Source organism: Cyanistes caeruleus, chromosome 4 (genome assembly GCF_971803275.1).
Source record: "Cyanistes caeruleus chromosome 4, bCyaCae1.hap1.1, whole genome shotgun sequence".
Classification (NCBI taxonomy): Eukaryota; Metazoa; Chordata; class Aves; order Passeriformes; family Paridae; genus Cyanistes; species Cyanistes caeruleus.
In genome coordinates this window covers 27,904,140-27,924,990 of record NC_141704.1, presented here as the reverse complement: position 1 = coordinate 27,924,990, position 20,851 = coordinate 27,904,140, and the positions used below count along the sequence as shown (strand labels likewise).

At 41.8% G+C, this 20,851-nt stretch overlaps 2 long non-coding RNA genes across 6 annotated transcripts in view; one reads left to right on the top strand and one right to left on the bottom strand.

Annotated features, from left to right (window-relative positions):
- LOC111936134 (uncharacterized) overlaps positions 1-20,851 on the bottom strand; it is a 77,059-nt gene that overhangs the window by 16,418 nt on the left and 39,790 nt on the right. Inside the window, exons 3-5 of the long non-coding RNA XR_002868054.2 lie at positions 20,193-20,243; positions 1,390-1,472; positions 83-134 (exon numbers count right to left, since the gene is read on the bottom strand). This is a non-coding gene — a long non-coding RNA (uncharacterized LOC111936134). The remainder of the gene's footprint in view (positions 1-82; positions 135-1,389; positions 1,473-20,192; positions 20,244-20,851) is intronic.
- LOC111936118 (uncharacterized) lies at positions 1,150-20,264 on the top strand. Of its 5 annotated transcripts, XR_002868052.2 has the most exons (5): positions 1,429-2,200; positions 5,113-5,212; positions 5,623-5,800; positions 8,756-8,856; positions 10,233-20,264. It is a non-coding gene; the product is annotated as an uncharacterized LOC111936118 (long non-coding RNA). The 5 variants fall into 5 exon arrangements; XR_002868051.2 differs by having other exon boundaries at positions 8,756-20,264; XR_002868050.2 differs by lacking the exons at positions 8,756-8,856; positions 10,233-20,264 and adding an exon at positions 5,351-5,457 and having other exon boundaries at positions 5,623-5,955.

Sequence of the window (20,851 nt, the reverse complement as noted above, 5' to 3'; positions counted from 1 at the left end):
CTGAAGGGATGAAGAGATTACCAATAATGTTCTGATTAATAACATATTCAATACTTGACTTTTAGGTAGGTAGCTTTCTTACTTCTATTCTTCCCTGAAGCACAGGACTGAAATTCAAGAGAGCTGCAGCAATCCTGGAATGCGGAGAGAAGACCACGGAGGTGTTGGTACTCCAAGGCAACACACTGCCAAGGGACTTGTCAGTGGAGTTAGCAGGTGGAAGGAACTCGTAAGTAGCTTTGAGGATTGTGGTTAAGAGCAGGCAGATCTGAAGAGCTACTTTATATAAAGACATTGGTACTCTAGTATAATAGGAACATGATTTCATCCTACTTGCTTCTCTTTATATCCCACAGGAATACCATTCTGTCACATCCCTTCGAAGGGTACCCTTCACCTGCTATCACACTTCAGAGCTCCAGCAGATTTTCACAATCTGCTCGGCTTCTCTTGGCTGCCCAGATCCCGAGCTGTCTCAGCCTGAAGGATTCAGGCTGTGCGGTCCCGGTGAGGCTGCCCGGTCCCGGTGAGGCTGCCCGGTCCCGGTGAGGCTGCCCGGTCCCGGTGAGGCTGCCCGGGCCCGGTGAGGCTGCCCGGGCCCGGTGAGCAGCCCGGTCCCGGTGAGGCTGCCCGGTCCCGGTGAGGCTGCCTGGTCCCGGTGAGGCTGCCCGGTCCCGGTGAGGCTGCCCGGCCCCAGTGAGGCTGCCCGGCCCCGGGGAGCTGCCCGGCCCCAGTGAGGCTGCCCGGTCCCGGTGAGCTGCCTGGTCCCGGTGAGGCTGCCCGGTCCCGGTGAGGCTGCCCGGCCCCGGTGAGGCTGCCCGGCCCCAGTGAGGCTGCCCGGCCCCGGGGAGCTGCCCGGCCCCAGTGAGGCTGCCCGGTCCCGGTGAGGCTGCCCGGCCCCAGTGAGGCTGCCCGGCCCCGGGGAGCTGCCCGGCCCCAGTGAGGCTGCCCGGCCCCAGTGAGCAGCCCGGTCCCGGGGAGCTGCCCGGCCCCAGTGAGGCTGCCCGGCCCCGGGGAGCTGCCCGGCCCCAGTGAGGCTGCCCGGCCCCAGTGAGCAGCCCGGTCCCGGGGAGCTGCCCGGCCCCGGTGAGGCTGCCCGGCCCCAGTGAGGCTGCCCGGCCCCAGTGAGCAGCCCGGTCCCGGGGAGCTGCCCGGTCCCGGTGAGCTGCCCGGCCCCGGTGAGGCTGCCCGGCCCCAGTGAGGCTGCCCGGCCCCAGTGAGCAGCCCGGTCCCGGGGAGCTGCCCGGCCAGCGCGGGTCTCGCCCCGCAGGAGCCGCTCCCCGCAGGAGGGTCCCGCAGCTCCGCGCTATTTACCTTTCCCCCACAAGGTGGTAGCGCAGCATCAGAGTCATGTAAACACGGGGCTTGGCTGAGCTCTCGCCCTCTCACCTGGCACACTCCTGCTGCTGGACAAACGCGGGCAAGTCTCTTCCTTTTCACTAGCTTTCTAATTAAAGAACAGCCCGATACATCTGTGAGAATAAATATTTGAGAATAAAGAAGATATATCTATTCCATGCCCCAAAGGGCTGTGTGGAAAGAATGAGTGATAGGGATAAAATCATGTAATCCAGCCTGGAGATTTTGACTTGTTTCCAGAACTGGGGAGGCCAGATATTATCAAATGCTGCTCCAGGGGAGTGAACCAGTCTGGGCTGCAGTGGTCCCTATCATCACACTCGAGTGGTTGCAGAGTGTGACAGATTGTCCTTTCAAGGCCCACCAGAATCCATGTCCAGCAGCTTGTAGGACAATAAGTTGGGCATCTCTCTAGTGAAATATTTGAGCTCTTTTCTAAAACTAGTGTGACAGTTTTCTCCTTGGCACTACTCCTACTGCTACTGGTTTCAGACAGCCCTATCTGAGACCTTCTCTGGCTTTCCACCGCTTGTTGCTACACACCACACCTGGCAGCACAACTATGACAGAGCAGGAAACTACTTTGCCATTATTATTCCCTCCATTATGCAAACTGCTTTTCCTCAACCAAATTCCAGCAGTCCAACACAGATTCATGAACTGCTGTGCTATCAAAAGCAAGCAGACATTCTATCTACAGCAGAAGAAGTGGGCAGAAACATTAAACCAGATCTTAGCCCATGAATCCATTTTGTCATTGACCTGTGCTTAGTTTCAGATGTTGAACAAGCTCTCCTGCCAGGATTTGTTTCTTATTTTTCAGTCTGTTGTACTACATGAGGTAAATTTTACTTTAAAACATGTAATTTCCCTTAATGTTACAGAGATAACTACTTAGAAAGTTACTTAATAAAAATATAGATATTCATTTTCATACCATAATTAAAATACAACTAAGCCAATTAATACCTCATGAGGATTCATACATGTTCAAATCTTCTTCATAGAATTAGGTCACAAAATAAAAGTAAATTTAAAGAGTGTTTATTTGTAGGGAGTCTTTTGTTCAATGGAAAATCAGAGTAAACCCTTCAAGGTGACACCCTACCCCAGTGAATTGTGCTCAATTCTGGGATATGTAACCTAATCAAGTAGTGATTTTTGCTGGAGATGAAGAGGTAGGAAGAGAGCTTTATCTCCTAATTAGCGTGGTCTCTCTCATCATATCACATAACAGTTAGGGTTGACTAGTAGGGCACTCTCTAGACTGTCTAAATTGTTCTCTCTTTCAGCATGTCACTAAAGTGTTTCTAGCCTCAAAGCCAGGCTGGGCTTCCTACACAGGGTTGAGAGGACATGGTGTATCAGCACCAAAGAGATCAAAAGAAGATTTTCAACCTGGCTGGTCCCAGAACCTAGTACTGGAACAAAACTCCCTTCTTTGAGTTTATTTACCAGTAATTCTAGGTGGTCTCCCATTAAAGTGCTGGAAAGTCCTCCTCAGTGTCACAGTGATTGCCCACAGTCCTTACAACCAAGACAAAGTGTTGCACAAACTACGCAGGCTCTTTGTTCCCCAGGGCATCACTGCATACCAGGGGTCTGACTATAATCCTTCATCTCTTACTGTAACTGTAGTAGGAGGCCTTTATTTATGTCAGAGTACCCTTATAGTGTGCTGATAAAGTATTACAAAGTATTCCAAGGAATGGACATAGCTGTCTCCAAGAAATGGAACTGCTGTTCCAGTCTAGTGAAACTATCCAGTTGAGTGAAAATACTTGTACTGATAAAAACAGTTTTGCCAGTATGCTCATGCCACTGCTGGGGATCTCACACTCCTGACAGACAGAGCCTGGCAGGAATTTGGAGCATAGATGGGACCTAGATCAAATGAACAATTTGGAGTTAGAATCATATAGCAATGATCCTTTCAAAATGCTTTTATTTACAGAAACCCTCAACTGAAATAAAGTCTCTTAACAGGAGGTCTTGATTACTTTTCCATTTCCAAACCACACATCATAATGGGGATGGAATGTGGTTACCATAAATTGTTGGTTTACAAATCATCACTGACTTGTTAGCAACAGCTAGGATGTTAGAATTAGAGCAACAGTTTGGATGTGATAAAATAGCAAGGGCCCATTTTTTATGGCATTGTTGGAAAGAATATAAATGAATTCTTCCCAGAGATTCATTGTGGTGGTTGTGGTAAATAACAAAGTGCATATTTCCTGCTGATGTTGAAATCAATGGGAGTTTTATTATTGGCATCAGGAGAAGCAGGATTTGACCTTAATAGAAAAGAGAAGAGGAAAAGAGAAAAAGATGAGGAAAAGAGAAGAATGAGATTGGGAGTTCTAAAATGACTACTGCTTCAGTTGCCTGGGTGGAGGCACTTCAAAAGAGGAGTCTGAAAAGCAGAAAACTGGGGCCCCTTTTCATTTGGATTTTCATCCAAATTTTCCTTTGAATTCTCTGTTTGTGAACGTTGAAAGTGAAGAATAACCAGTAATAGTCACTGCTGAAAATGCAGATTTTCAAATTTTCCTTTTTCTTGGAAATGTTTCTGCCTCTCTAATGGCACTGAAGAGTTCACTTATTGAGTTTTGGATGAATCCTATAAAAATCAGCAAAGGTATTCTTTCAGGGAAGGCAGCACAGACTTCCTCCCATACTTGTATTTAAGTCATGACACAGATCACTATTGGTCATTTAACCTTGCTCAAGGAAAATACATATTTGTTAATAAGCAGGATTAGCAACCTTCCCTCTGTCATAGAGACAAACCTTTACGAGAGAAATCCTGCATTAGAAATAGAGAAACTAAGATCTAGACCAAAAGAGGTCACTACACTCATTTAACTCACAGACTAAACTGTGAGTAAAATACATAAATACAAATTTATGTATTTCTCCTCAAGTCCTCTATAAAAACAGATTAAACCAAACAAAATAACAATGCATTCTTACCACACGGGATAACACATTACGAATTTTTGTTATCACATGCTATCAAAGCACTCACCAGCATCACAATTCCTAAATATAGTTGCTTGAACATTTAAAAGAGCAAAACCTAGTGCTCTGAAGTTGACAGATGAATTTCCAATTTCTTCAGAGACCAGAAGAAAAAATTAGCTGAGTAAATTTAGTATCAGTGGTGTTATGTTAGTCTCTATTACCTGAACATTTAGTATTTGCCCACTTTGATTTTACAAACATATAAGCATCCCTTCCAAAGTGTAGATGTCCTTAAAAATAGCTATTGGGGATTGTCAATAAATATACAAAAAGCAAGTCCAAAAATAATTCTTCTGCCCTAAAGAAGTATCTGTCCATTTGACTGATATTTTATCTTTCAATATTCACAAACCACACCTCCTGAAATACAAGTCTATATCAAAGGACTCTGATCTTTAAAGTTCACCAAACTACTTCTCAAGGAGTAATGCAAGGCAGGGTAAATTTAACCTTTGCTAAAACCCCTCAGAATCTGAAGTATAAATTAAATGGGCCCTAGCACATGGAGAGGGAGAAGCCAAGTCTAAAACCACTTTTTTTTTTTTTTTTTAATTGTAAAGGGCTAATAGAGTTCATTATTTCCCATCTGACATAATTTTTTGGTTATCCATGCAAAATTCTCATTAGTTGCAAGACAGCCCTTTAAATAGCATATGTTGTCCCAGTCAGATGAGGAAGGTTTGTAAAAGAAAGTTGTGTCTAATAAATATCATTTTTCCCTAACAGATTCGGACATTGCTGAACTCGAGCATGTAGGAGCAGATGATCCAACTGAGATTATCACAGGAAGTCCAAGAGGAATTTAATCCAATCCTTTGAACTTTCAGTAAGATTACTTAACTGTGAAGTACACAAGGAACTATGTTGACTATTGTCCTATTTGGCTAAAGACCCCTCTTTACCAAAGCATTCTCTAGAAAATGATCCTTTATCCCCAAAGTGTTTCTGTTGTTGCTTGAAACAGAGAGCAAACGCAACTGAGACTGATTTTGAAGGAAGCGCTCTTATTGAAGAAGATACTGTGTTCTAGAAAATCCTGACCAGTCAAAATTTCCCCCTCCCGGGCAAAAGGTAGTTTATGCTTCTCAGAAGATGCACTTAAATATATTAGCTCCATTTATCTTTTGCCTGGATAACTTACTCCAAATCTAATCACTGGAGTACACCAGCTCTCTACAGAAGAGGCAGCCATTGCCCATTTCACTAATGTAACAAATTTGTTTCTCATTCCTCCAGAGTGGAACAGAGGTCTTGGGTCCAAAATAGCAAAATGCATGCACTCCACAACAGGACAACTTTCCCTCATCAGTGCACTGCTCTGCAGAGGCTTTCAGAAAGAAGTATTTCAGCTTCACTACTTTCCCCTGACCACTGGGATGTTCAGAAGAGAAGCATTTGAACTGGTACCTTGGAGGTGTGTGGTCTCCTTTTTTTGGAAATGGTTGTGATTGCACTAGTTTGAATTAATTACTGTGGCTATTTACACACTGAATAAGTCTGGACTATGGTTTTACTAGGTGGTACAATTTCCCAGACTCATAATGAATAAAGGTACTGCTATTAGAGGAATTTCAAAATGTTTCAACATTTTTCTACGTGGCAGATGGAACGGTTTTGCAATGTAAACTTATCTAACCTAAGCTGCCTTGCTTGCACACCGGTAGCTGACTCACTGTGCCAGCAAGGAGCTTAGTCAGGGCTAATTTGCCCATCTTGGGAGAGTTTTGCAGCCTCTGCTAAATTTCCTGCTCCCATGACCAGAACTGCCCTGCTGGCACTCATCTGCAGCTGGAGGCCAAGTCTGCCACCTCCACAATTCAGTGGAATCACAGCTCACTCAAAACTCACTCCTAAGACGTCCTAGTATGTGTCACAGTAATACCAGTTAATAAAGTACTTGCCTGACCTATATCAGTTTTGTTAAGAGCAAAACAGCACAAAAAAGCAGGCTTGGGACTCTAGGAAATAAGGACCAGAATATTTAGAGGTATGCAGACCTTCTGCAGCATTCAAAGTTGTCTTTGAATGTACTAAAATTGAGGCATAACAAAGTAATTTTCTCTAACAAGGTGTTCAAGTCCACTTTTCCCTAATTCTGTACTTTTCATATATTTATTTGCCAGTACCTGAACAGTTCAAATAATGACATTATTTCAGGATTATCCTTTTATCCACAAGCACTTCCACATCCCCTTTCAACTACACTTTTTCCTTGGACTCAATTCTTGGTTAGAGCATTCTGGGGCTTAAGAGAAATGTGTAAGTGCTTCTTAAAAGCCACAGCTAATGCAGGGAACTACTCCCAGTCAAGCAGTGGGCTGGGAGAAAGGTTCATTGAGACGTCATGTTTGGGAGGCACTGAGGGAGGCAGCCAGCACAATCCTAAGGATGCCCAAGAAGTTGACAGACTGTAGAAACTCCTGTGGAGATCAGAAGATGCTTCAAACTGAGTGCTTCTCACATCCTGCTCGATGGATATAATAGCAACTGTTCAGGCATCTGGTAGCCTTTGGCTATGTGCTTCCAAAGGAGTGTGTAGTGCTGCACACTGGTCAAACAGCACAAAGGCTCTTGGGTCTGTGGTTTATAAACAATGCACAAGCCAGAATGTGGTCTTTGGAAAGCTGACGTGTTTCTAATGTATGTAGACATTGTTGTAAGTAATATCTAAATTATAAACACTTCCCCCTCCCCTCCACCTTCCAAACCGAGTCCAAAGTACCAATCCTTGCCAGGGACAATAAAGTAACCCAAGTTTGGAGCTTCTCGGTCAAGATAGTTTTGAGTCATGACATTTCTTTAAAATAAACATCAGGAAATTATCCAAAAAAGTGAGATCACCCTACTTTGTAAAATATCTTTCTATCTCCCAAATATTTTGCCTAGTATCAGTCACGTTTTCCTGGAAAATTGTAGTCTGACATAGAAGTTTCCCTGTGCAATTTCAGGTGGATTAATTTCAGTTTGAAAAAGTCAGGGTAGGGTTCAAAATTGACCTTAAAATGGAAGATCTTGCATCAAACTAAATTATGGAAGAGCTTCTCCGTCTCATATTTTCTCTCAGCCACCTCACATTAACTATGCCTCTACTACCGAACATCCAAGCCAAAAAAAAATAACCAGAAAGACAATAGCCAAAGCCAAACCAAAAGACAAGAAGCAGAGACAGCAGAGAAGAGAAAGAAGAAAACAAAACTACCTCACATACAGACCTTGCTCTGAAAGCTCAAAGATAAAAACACCCTCTGTAAAAGTCAGTTTTAACATTAGGGATGACAGAAGCAGCAGAGGTGGCAATGCACCTAACCTGACCTACTGTAAAGGAAAGCTAATAAAAAAGATGGGAAAAATATGAGAAACTTGTCACTTTAAAAGGAAAACGTAATTTTTAATACTGAATGTACGCAAACCAACAAAATATTCAGAAGTTGGATCATATCCATATCAAAGTAACTCAGCCTGTAATTACATGAGAATCAAAAAATGTGTAATGAAGATACTGTAGAATACTTTGTCGTCTGTGGAGCAAGCCCATTCATACCACCAAATAAGGAAAAAAAGTTAAAAGGAGTTCAGCTTAATGATTACTGAAAGGGAACCATAATGGATGGGAATGGGCAGAACTGGGAAGGAGAGAAGAAAATGGGCTGAAATTAACAGCAGTAGTGAGTGAAAAACATGAGGCAGCCGTATATGAGACTGACACCTGAGAAAAATCTGTTACAGACAGTCCCATCTTGAAGAAATCCCCATATCTAAGTTTGCAGAGAAAGGTAATACTTTACATCAGTACAAATAATACCATTAAAAAAAGAATAAATGTGCCCTCAGAAAAATAGATCAACCTTCAGGTATGAAATGGGAAAAGTATTTGAAATGCCCTGAAGGTTGTCTGAATTTCCAACAATATAAGTTGGAGTAACAAGCATACCACCGCTTCCCACATAATTAATTTTGCCTGTATACTTAACCCCTCATAGTTATATCAGTAAGTCATTAGGAGTCCCCAGAACAAAGGGTCAGATATGAATTGATCCATCTGCACTGAGTAAAGTGAATCCACATCTAATTTCGTCAGCTGATAAATCACTTCAGATCGGCCCAGCAGCAATGCTTAGTCCTAATTCCTTGACAGGGAATGCTACCAAATATGCTCATTATGTATCTTTGCTCCAATTGAAGAGAAAGGAAACCTTAACCTGTCATTTTGGTGGGAGAAGCCAGCTTTGAAAAATCATACCTATATCAAAGAAAAAAATTCTGTGCCTTAAAGATATATCCCATCATTTAAAAATCAAACACCAGAGTGCATGAATTAACTCCTTTTTTGTGTATACAGCATCAAATATTTTTCACATTTCTTCATCAGACTTTGAACTGTATATCAAAAGAAAAGAAATGGAGAACAAGAAAGCAAAGTTATCACTAGCTATTCTACCCAATGGCAAATGGAAGGATCAAGCCAGCCAGGTAAAGCCTACTATGTCTGCACATTTATACTAAAGGGACAGCGACCTTCTGTCCCCAGAAGCAAGTTCTTTTTCTTCTTGTAGACACCTCATTTAATCTTGGAACATAAATAATAATCCTGAACTTCCTGCATTTCACCCTAGATCTACTACTGCCATCAATGGGAGCTTTGAAAGAGGAAGGCATAGACACTGGGATAAAGCTTTAGGCTGAAAGATCTATGTCCAAGTCCATGCCATTTTCTACATCTGAAAAGTGCCCACAATTTTATGGGTAACCTACAAAAACAATTGAAGTAACTGTGGTGGTCGTACATTGTTGAGATTGTTTTCTTTCCACTCCCCAACCTCATAATGTGAACAGAGCCATGACAATGATCTATTAGAGCTGGGGCCAGACTCGCTACAGAAAACTTAATATGACCTGAGAACCAAAATGCAGTCACAGCCCCAAACAGCTCAGGGGTGAGATGGATTCTTTGTCCATCCTGTATCCTAAATGCATCCAAATTTTCCAGTATCCATATATCTATGTGGACCACTTAACTCCCTCTTGAACTCTCCTTAGTGCTTTAAATTGCTTGTCAGCCACATGTGAAAATATCTAACTCATCTAAAATTTACATTCCAGGGTTTTCTATAACTGATTTCTCTCAGCAGTAAGGCTTCTTCTGATCTCAGTGCCACTGAAATGGTGGGACTGAATTTTGCACAGATACTCAGAATTGTGTGTGGAGCAGAAATGTAATGAGCCCTGGGTCAGAATTTCAGCAGTCCCTTATTCAGGGCATCAGCATGGGGGAGGGCTAGCTGAGATAAAAAGGTAATCTGATTGCTGCTGCTGGCAAGAGGACAGATGTCAACATTGCCTCTCCTTTTCACGGAAACATACCTGGCTTTATGAAGAATAGGTTAGCAAATATTTTAATACAAATAGCAACCTCAGCAGAGCTGCCAAAGCAGGCTCCAAAGAGACTGACTTGTTTACAGTCTGGACCAGTGCCTTAAAACCTGACGTGCTTATTCAACAGAAAATTAACCCCAAAACAGGTATCATCATTACTGTAGGGAGAAGCTCCAGAAAGATAATATCCTAACTCACTCCAGCTGAACTCAGGACATTGTCCACTTTTTTATCACATCCAGTGCCCTTGTAGTCGTTCAGAATAATCAAGCAAATAAAGAAGTGAGGTATATCACATGTGATAGCTTGGGTCACTGGGACTGCATGGATATTTGGATCTGGCCCAACATCCTGCCTTCACTTGAATTACTACTGGAATCTAACTTCTTGCATTGTTTTAAGAGACTAAATTGTTCTCTCTATGTACTTTGGTCATCCCAACTCAGATGTTATCTTTTTCTTTCCCACTCTAGTTTTTGGCCACAAAAAATATACATGAAGAGTGCTGAGAAGAGCCTTTCTTTCCCAGCTGCAGTGTGTGTATATGTGTCTGTGTTACTGTTCTCTCTGAAAAGCCTTTGACAAAAAGTGCATTTATGAGGTCATTTGTTTAAGAGGTTACTAGTGATCCCCATGAAAAAGAATTCTGATATAGATTTGACCTTGGAAGCAGCACTAGTAATACCAAACTGGTGTGGTAAAAAATGAGAGAAGAAATTGTTTCCAAAGCTACCGTAGACGTGCAGTGACAGAAGAAACTTTCACAGGGAATGGTTACCGCTCTGGAAAAGTCACTCCACAGAGGTGTCATAATCTTTAGCTATCAAATTTCTTGGAAGATGGAGAGAAAGACTGGTCCTGGAATTATTATGCAAAGGCCTGTAATACTGGATTTACCAACAGAGACCTCGGTCAGCTTTCATTGCATAAGTCAGTTCATTTTGAGCAAGCCCATGGGAGAACAAGAGAGACAGCTGAAGAGGGACAGGTATGAGCCAGGGCTTTCCTGTGTGAGCTGGTGCCAGAACTGTGTCAGACCACACATTGCCCTGCATCCCAGCTCTTTGTGAGAAACTGACCTCAGAGCTCCATAGAACCTGGAAACTAAAGTAACTGGATTTGGATTTCATGCAGGATTTAATTTTTTCCCCACAAAACTTTTACTGAAACTAAAAATAAAAGGTGGTTTTTTTTCTATCCCAGACCATTGGTATCCCAGACTACTGGGATAATACCACTAATATTAAGAGACAGTAGTTGTGATCTAGAAGAAAGGGTGAACAGAGGGAGTTATTGCTTGAGATGGCCAAAGGGAATCATAATTTGTGATGGCCACCCTTGATGAGCAGCATGGAGGGACATGACTTCCTTGTTCAACTATTCTTTCAGTGAATTTGTAGCTGGACTTTCTGGGGCTGCAGCAGCTTGCCATTTCTTGTAGGGATGGAATAACAATCCCTGTCAAAGCGGTGAACTCTTGAAGAATGCAAAACTGAAGCAACCTGCAGGTATCAGGCCACAGGAAGTTTTGTGGATCAAACACGTAATCCAGCTGGGATTTCGTGAGAACTGGAAGCACATACTTGCTTCCACTGAAAATACCTGCCAGCGCCTCCTTCATACTGAAAGTAGAACAGAATGCAATGACAACTGAAAGGTTTCTCACAGTAACCTAAAAAGCTTTTAAAAATAATTGTATCCCTTTTGTAGAATTCTGTAACTGTTTAAAAACAAAACAAGAAAAAACCCAACACTGCTTCCTCATGTGTCTGTATTTTTAGAGTACTATCCACAGAAACTTATTAGAGCCAACCCCACTAAATTCCTTACAATTGTCCCACAAGGGTGGTTCTCAAAGTAAAAAAGGAGAAAAATGCTGGCAGTTTATGTAATTTCTTTTTCACTTATACAATCTGAGAAGATATCTAAGAATTTTAGTGGTGTACAAGTCTCTGGTGACAAGAATCAGTCTGGAAGAGCCTTCTCTACAAACTCAGCCTTGTTTATCTGCCTGTCCTCTTGTACACCCTTGTCCCATCTCTCTCTCTGCTCCCGAGAGGACAAAGAGAAAAATACATCCTCTTGAAAATCAACAGACTGAACTAGAATGCAGTACTTGAATGACTGAAAAAAACCCAAACCCCTTATACATTTTATAAGAGTTGATTCTGGGTCTGTTTTGCTTGAAAGAAATATTTGCCTACTGAAAAGTCTGGCTGGGTTCAAGTGGCATAGTGAAATGTTCCCTAAATAATCCTAACTCAATTCCCTGCCTTTCCTATAAGAAGCCCAGTTACTTTAACCTTTTCTATCAAAACTCAGGAGCATAGTCCCCTCCTCTCTCCTTTGCACCACACATAACCTGGAATTCTGGACCTTCCAGTGCCCAACTTGTACCCTTCTTGACATTTAGTGTGTTAATGACTCTATCCCTGTGCTATTTTTCTTCCTTACATGTCTGATACAAAATGCTAAGCATCCTTGTGACCTTTAAACATCCTGCACTGTTCTCCAGCTCCTCTTTACATGATCCAGACTCATCTCCACCTCCTGTTAGAAAATCCTGTGCATGCACCTGGCTTGATTACATCAGCATATCTGCACACAGCTGAGCTAACACATTTCAATGAATCTACTGCAGAAGCAAAAGGAAATGAATACCTCTCCTTCTGTCTGCAATCCAACAGTTGTTCCACCATGGTATCAATCTGGCATTAAATGAGAGTTATCTGTAAATGCATTTCACTGCTACCTGGATGCCATGATGTGGAGCTGGAAAAGAACCAGCCTGACAAGATTTTGATGGTGGCCACTAAAAAGTAAAACTATTTAATTTCCCCACACTTGAAACATCACCTCTTTTTGGTATTATTCTTTTTCCTTCCTTTTTTACTAGATGAAGTAGCCACATATTCCAGGAGTAATATGTGAGTAAAGCAAAAGTTGTATGAGACACATACCTCTCCCTGAAAGTTGCTACAGAATTCACACTACATGCAGACAGCCCAGCAGTTGTATTTCTCAAGAATACTGCTGCACATATGCATTTTTCAATATTATTTTACTGTACATGAGTAGGTGATGCCTCTTTCTTTAACCTGGACAATGAGCATTCAGGAATCACCAGAAAGAGTCACAAGAGTCAGATAAATGCATATGCACAGCAGTGCATTTGATCTGTAATCCTGGGTTTCACTGTGCATCCACAGACCTCTTTCCCTCAAGGGCAGAGGCCTAATGGATTGCAAGGTTCTGTAAATAACTTCTGATTTCTGCTGAGCAGGACAGACCAGTGAACAGAAACACGTGTTCATCACAGGCACTGGTTAGCTGAAGAGAGCAGCACTGTAGGAAAACAAGTGTTACTAGGAATAAAAAGTCTGCTCCAGATTCTTGTTCTGAACTTGACACCAGAGTACCAGGAAAGTCTCTGTGGGAGAGTTTGGAAGACTTCAATTCATGTCTGGTGGAGCGAACAGCAGTTGTAAAATCTCAAGAGATGAGGGCCACCCAGAGTGTGTCAGTTTATCAACTGGACAGCTGTGGTGTGTCTACAAATGCCAAACCATAAGCACATTGGCAGGGGAAGCAGGAATTGTGGCCAGCACACAGAGAAGTGGCTCCTGAGTTTCTGAATTGCCTGCCTCTCTGAGCACACTTATGGTCCAGGCCAGCCTGCCAGCTCCAGCAAGACTACTGTGCAGCAGCCCAGGGACATAAACACGCCTCACACCTGGCTCCACAGCCTTTGGGAAGCGCTCTGGATTACAGAGGATGGCAGTTTGGGAATACTGCAGCACTCAGCTCAAGTCCCTGCACTGCACAGGGCAGCAAGATAACAGTGTAAATGGAAAGACCTTAAAGCCTTATTGCTCTCCAGCTCAAGAAGCAGCCTGTTGGGAGTTATGAGCAGCATAAGAAAGAGACTTTCTGGTGGTAAAGAAACCACTGAGAGACTTGATCAAATGCTTTGGGATCATGGGACTGGGAGCAGAGCAGTAAAGCCACTTTTATGCATCAAAGTGGTCTTACCAAAACAAAGAGAGCCACGGGTTTTCCATGCAAAAGAGCCACTTGTTGCTGATGGCCATATTTTATACCCAGTGGAAAGCTGAAAGTCAAAACAAATTACTCAGGAGAAGAAGGCAGAGAATCATGCCTCAAAGAGAAATTTGGACTACAGTGACAAGAAAACAAATGTCAACAACAAATGCCCGAGGAAAGTGAACATGAAGTAGATTAAAAATTGAATGAAGTGTTATCTAAAATATACGTAGTCTTTTATATCAGTCTTAGGTGTCCTTCAGGTACTTTATAAGCTGTAATATTTATGATTATTGGTTATTTATACTTGTAGCAGTAGCAACATTAACGTATCAATAGGCTGTGAAGAGATAAACTCTATTCCTAGTGTATTCCTAATGGAGTTCTAGTAAATCCTAGAGCATTCCACCTAATCCATTCTGAAGACATTGACTAGGGCTTAGTTTGTCAGGATTTTAAGCTCCTAACACTAGAAGCAGGGACAGAGGATTATCCAGGCTTCTTAAAATCCTCTAACCAGTTAAAAGTTTGGCAAAGGAAAGGAAAAATAGATTCTGTTGTTGCTGATCCTCAGGCCTGGCTTCATAGGCTGCTAGATATTCTGGCCATAAGCTTTCTCTTGCTTTTCTCTACTTTCTTTGGAGAAGAATACAAACCAGCAGGCTGGGATGCACCCTGGAAATGCCTGAAGCTCTTCTGAGGTTAAGAGAGGGAAGGGGGTCTTTAGAGACTGACCAAAGAGCCAGTCTGCTTCTCCACTGACTTTGCTTTCCTAGTGAAGAACCAGTGTCCCAAGAATCCTTGAAGTAACATAGACACTTCTTCCCTGCAAATATGGGAAAACAGCCTTGGGGTATTTATATCAACCAGGAATCAAGGGCTGATGGTGCTGGATCCTATTGATAAAAGCTTGCAGCAATGACTCCAGTGTCCCAAACTACAGCTTACGGTGACCACCATGACCACAACACAGGGAACAGCATAGACGGATTTAAATTTATTTCCCAGAGAGAAGACAAATCAACACGTGGTCCATATCAGGTGCATTGAACTAAATGACCATTAAAGGTCCCTTCCAATCCAAACCATTATGTGATTCTATGACCTCTCTAGTTCTTCAATAGGCATTCTGGAGCTAACAGTTTGAGAGATGGGCACCAGAGCCCATTAGGAAGCAAGTGGTGATTTGGGATATCGGGGAACCTCGAGGTGTGTGCTGCTGAGAGAATGAGGGCAGCCCTGACAGTTCTGCTTTTCTGTTCCTCTACACCTGTGAGATTTTGTGTGTATTTCTTAATAACTGAGCCCTGGCCCAGGCAGCTCCTTCAGGCTGGTGTGAGGGAAGGCAGGCAGGGCTAAGCAGGGTCCAGCTCTGGCCAGGAGCACAGCTGCCAAGTGGCACTGTCAAGGAAAATGTTAATCGCCTAAAAAACGTGGTCCTGACACTCAGCTGATGAATTCTTTCTCTCTGTCAATCTGTCAAAAGAGGATGTGGGACCATCAGACACAGGGTGACTCTGGTCATCTTAATCCCTGGATCTCTCCTCATAATAACGGCAAAGCATGAAAAAGAGGGAAAGGTCACCAACAAGCCAACCTCACTTGTTAACTCTTTACCTGTAAACCCACACCTATTAAAATAATCTTTTGGCTACTGAGATCAGAGTGAACAGCTAATTCTGCCTAAAAAGTGAGAAGAGAATGAACTTCCCCTTTGAAACTTGTATGGGAATATCCAAGCACTGCCTTGCAAAAGAAAAAATATCTATCTTATTAGCTACAGCTCATAGCTATGGATCTTGTTAGGACAGCTCTAACAGGACAGAAGGGGGAAAAGGTTGATGATTAGTCATTAATGAAATGCAGCCACAAAGAAGATGACAGCTATGACTCTAGCATGTCTTGCTAAAGAAAGGGAAGAATTATTGTCATTCCAGAAAGCTTTGGCAAGCCTCCACTCTGAATACAATACAATTCTGACCACCCATGTGTGGCAAAGATGTATTGAAAATGAAGCAGGTACAGAGAATGGCCAAGCAGCTGATCATAACCTGCCTTGCAGAATACCTAAATCAACTGTTTGCTCAGCCCAGCAAATCAAAAGGTGCTGGATGTCCCAATGACTGCAAGTTCAGCAGACATAAGGAGAAAAACTAGACAGAGAGAAGAAATTTGAACATCTAGACAATAACAATCTCAGTGGTTGCACATTGTCTAGGACTAAAGTTAGGCTGGAAATTAGAAGGTTTCAAATTTCTGGAAGAGTAAATGGAGCTTTGATGCTCCTCTCCCTGCAACCCCCACTCTTTGCTGTTCATGGTCTCACTGAGTGGCTATTGATATTTCTCCTATGTAAATATGAGCCAAGATTACAAACTGGCTATTGGACTGAACAGGGCCTCCAGCTTCCATGGTTCCCAGGAAATCTAGTGAGTAGCAGCTGCCCTTCTGTGCACTAGGAGTGAGCAGGTTTTTCCCTGCCTGTTGATCCATAGTAAAGTCAAAGGGCTCACATTCCATCCCACTCTTTCAGATTTACAGAGCAGAACAACACCTTTTTTTTTTTTCCCTAAAAAGGAAACCCCACAACTCTTGATGGCAAAACCACAATGTTTTTCCCTTTAACAATGAAAAAGACATAAGGGAAATCCAATTTTTAATAAGGACATATAATTCAACAAAATTCAACAGAAGCACTGAAGATGAGGCTGAATACTTTAAGATTATCCACCATAGGGTACAAAATATGTTTCTTACTAACTGCTCCATACCAATTATTGAAATATCATTCATCCATTCCATGCACTGCTTTCATCTCTGCCACACATTACAAAATGTAATACCAAAGATAAGAAACCATCAACAGCAGCTCCACTGCTCTCAATAAATCTGCTTTCTACTCCTCTAAGAAACAACACCAATATCTGGATTAATCTTTAGTTATTTGCAGTAGCAAATCCTTATCTTTAGTCTGAATTCTGGAATAAACTCATATAAACAAAGACTAGTGTAAGAATATTGAAATGCATTTTATTTATCGCGTGGGAACATGCTATTTTACCCATAAACAAGGGAACTGTCATATTTAAATATTTCTCTAGTACAGTCATAAATCTCTCATAAATGAATGTCTGAGCTCTCTCTTTGAACTTTATCTTGCCTTTACAGAAATGTATTGTCTATGGTTTGGTCTTTTGATTTTTATTTTTTTTTAGTCATTTGCTTGCAGTTTTGCCTGCTGTCTTACAGTTATCTGTGACTTGTTGAGTAATCCTATGTTACAAATGAAGATATTATGTCTACAAACATAGGTATATAGGAGGATTTACACTGGAAGTACTATATACTCATCATTCTTTTCCCAGGTCCAGTGAAGTTAGAAGCAGTTTTTACCCACTCCATTTATTTTTAATTAAGTCTTCTAAGAGAGACTGGTTTTTTTCCCCCTCCCATCTACAGAGTTGATGTGTAATATAAAACTCAGGAAAGTTTTTAGAATGTGTTCCGTAGGTCTGGTGAAATGCTTATCTCCATAGCTGAATACTACAGAAAAGAAAAGAAAAAAGAAAAAAAGAAAAAGGAATTTCACTAGAGTTTACTAGGTCTTGAAAAAGCTAGTACTGGAATCCAAGAATTTCACTCATTAGGCTGTGGTACTATTTAAAATACGGTAGCAAAAAAAGTTAAATGGTGATACAGTGCAATTTATTCTGTACTGCACCAATAACAAAAGCCTGGAAAGCCAGCCACTTAGAGGAAGGTTCTCCTCTAATCTGTATATTCCATACATCTCCCCTGAAATCTCTAAAATTTCTATAGGGAGGTTACATTTTCACTTTCTGTTCTGCTGTCCATGATCAAATGTTATAGTGCCAGACGTCATTGCTGGCCATGAAACAATTCGTATGTTCGGAAAATGAATGGATAGTATTGCAATGAGACAAAAAGCTGAAGGTGAGAAAAAACAACTCTATTAACAGCACCAGAGAAATCACATTCTCAAAGGCCAGTATCACTGTAAACCCTGTTTCACCAGAGCTTTTAAAAGGACTGTATCACAAGACACTAGTCTTTGCCAGAGACAATCCCACTCGTTATCCAAGGCGAAGCCTGCAGGGAAAGGTTGGATAGACTCTGCTGGCTTACTGAGGTAAGTGCCTTGTTATCCATTCTGACATAAAGGAAGTGGGAGTGATCCCCCAGAGAAGGGCTCCAGAAGACAGACGGAAAAATCTGGCAGAAGGAACCCTACAACCAGACAATCCTGGGGAATTGGCAGAATATATGTGAAATTATTGCTAATGCATGGATGAGTAACAAAAGCCCAGAACAGATGGACCCTTGGGATCCAGCTTCAGATCCAACAGGAGTACCATTCCCCATCCTCTAATCCCATGCCACCCATCCCAGGCACTTTGAGGGCCAGTAGGGTTCTCTTCCGATGTACTTGAAGCACATCCAGCCATTGTCACTTTCAATACCTCTTTGTAATGTCTGCAGCCCTAAAGTCACCCTGTAGGAAGCAGCTGCTGTATGAAAAGGGAATGAGCTTCCACTGGAATAAAAAACCAAAACTGAAAAACTTCTATTATTGAAAATAGTCATTACTTCACCACTCAGCACGTTAAAACATTAAATACAGGAAATTGTCTCTCTCAAATCTAGTATTGCTAGACATATCAAAAAATACACAGTATTTGCAGGGCTACATCTTTGCTGCTCTCAGTTTAAAAACCAATTTGGGCCCCCTGTGGAGGAAGCAAGAAACCCTCTGAGTACATCTAATGACATGGACAGCAGCAAGGCCAGTAGTCCGCAATGAAGACAATTAGGAAGGCCAGAAAAGCTTCATTAAAGATCAGGTCATTCCAATGGTGACAATCATGCTTTCCATAGAAGACCAGAGCCCAAGATAAATTTCATGCAACCATCTGTGTAGGTCATCAGAAAAAAATATCAAATGATGCAACAGAAAACCTAGCACACCTTCTAGATCATCTCAGTTCCTACAGTACTACCAGTGCCTTATCGTGATGTGGAGATCTTTCCAGTCATGCTCTCTAAGGAGTATTTACCTCAAAATGGTTATTGCAAACTACCACAAAGCACAAGCCAAAAACTGTGAAAAAATGTCAAAAAGAATTTTCCTCAAAAGGCACTAAAGCTTGAGTAAGAATTCCTTGCAGCTTTCTTTTCATCCTTTTCTTTTGGCCATGTTTCTAGGTCTTTTCCCTGCACATGAACTGTCCTAACTCAAAGCCAATGAATAAATAAATGTATGCACACAAATCTAGTAGGGTTACTGAATGTTGAGGAGGGGAAGGAAAATTTATCAGGTCAAGTTTTCAAGTCAGAAACTAGATCTCCTTCTAAAAGATATCATAACGATCAAAATGAAGAAATATGTTAAATAAAGCAATTTTTAGGAAATAATTCATGGCTGGGATTATACGGGTGGGGCTTGAAATAAAAAGGAAAGATTAATATAGGTCAGTAAAGAGGGATCCAAAATCTTTTGCCTCTCAAACAGAGAAGATTCCATCCCCATGGAAGCTGGGGCACATGGTAAACTTGGAATTCAGCTGGATCCAAGAGCCAGTACCACCGAGTCAGGATATGGTCTCTAGCCCGAGGCAGCTGTCCCTGACCCCCAGTTCCCTCTGAGGTCTCTGTCCAGGGAGAAAGGCAGCTGCTCCATGCCCTCTTAGACTAGAAGCAGCTCTTCTTTTGGGCACATGGGTTCTGAGGTGGTTTTTCCATAAAGGAAAGCAGTGACTGGGCCTCACATGAGTGTTCTAATAAACACTGGCACAGCCTCAGAGAAGCTCTGCTAAGCCCAGTAGCCTATCTCTGACAATAAATGCCTAGTTAACTCTTTAAATCGAAGGGAAAGTACACTGTATCAAACTCCCAGAGCTCCTTTCAACCTCAGCATTTGGCAAAAGATATTCTGATCAGTGATGCTCCTCAAAAAATACAGAACAGTACATATGGAAGAAGTAACATCTCTGAGCCAGCATGTGCAATTTCCTCTGTATAGAAGGTCTTAATGGGAGCAATCACTGAATCACTGAATTTCTGGGGTACTGCAAGAAAGAGATATCTCAAAAGAGAATACACTTGCATTAATAAAAAAGGAAACCAAAACACACCACAAGCTCCACAAACTTCCATACTCCCTTGAAATACTTGCTGTAGGAAATCTGATTAAATGAACAGCAGTTGCTCTTTCTGCTCTTCTGGAATTAAAATCTGTGAATTTCTATTATTTATTCACCTTTTTATCATGAAATGTATTGAGGGGATTAAAGCTCAGAAATCTCAGGAATATTTTTTATTGAGAGACAATAAACGGTTTCCATTTCTTTACATATAACACAGTAACTCACCTCAGTCTTCCTTGCATCTGATCTCTATCACTTCTAAGTCAAGGGCCAAGTCTGTAGTAGGAAAAATAAAAATCACTTTAATCTATACTGGAAGATATGAATATTTGTTTTAGCTGACAGGCTGGCAGGAACTCAGTAGACCAATATAAGAGACAAATCTCAGAGAAGGCTATTTATTCTTGTTCAACCACAGTACAAATTTCCCAATGAAGCTGGAGCTCTGGAATGCTTGACCAGATCTCTGTGAACCTTGTTACCAAGGTTGAAATTATCATGAATAACTGTTGTACTCATTAGTGGAAGTTTTTAGAGACATTGAGTCACCTACTGGCTGACCTTCTGAAGTAGTAGGTTTACATCACCCAAGACTCAAGAAACACCAATATCAGCATTTAATTACTGAAGATTTTTATATAAAGCTTGCCAAGTTAAATCAAAGGATTGATTATATCAGTCTCAGTATTCACACCTGCTCAAAAACCTCATTATTGATTAAATTTTTCTACCTGGGTTTCCTTTTAATAAATTTATGCCAGGTTAAAAGAGACAGCAATCCCTGATGGTATAATACAACTTCAATCACTTTGTAAAAGACAGCTCATTTTTGCATGCAGGCAGATGGCCAAAAAGAGCACTTGAGTGGGACTAGAAGCATTTGA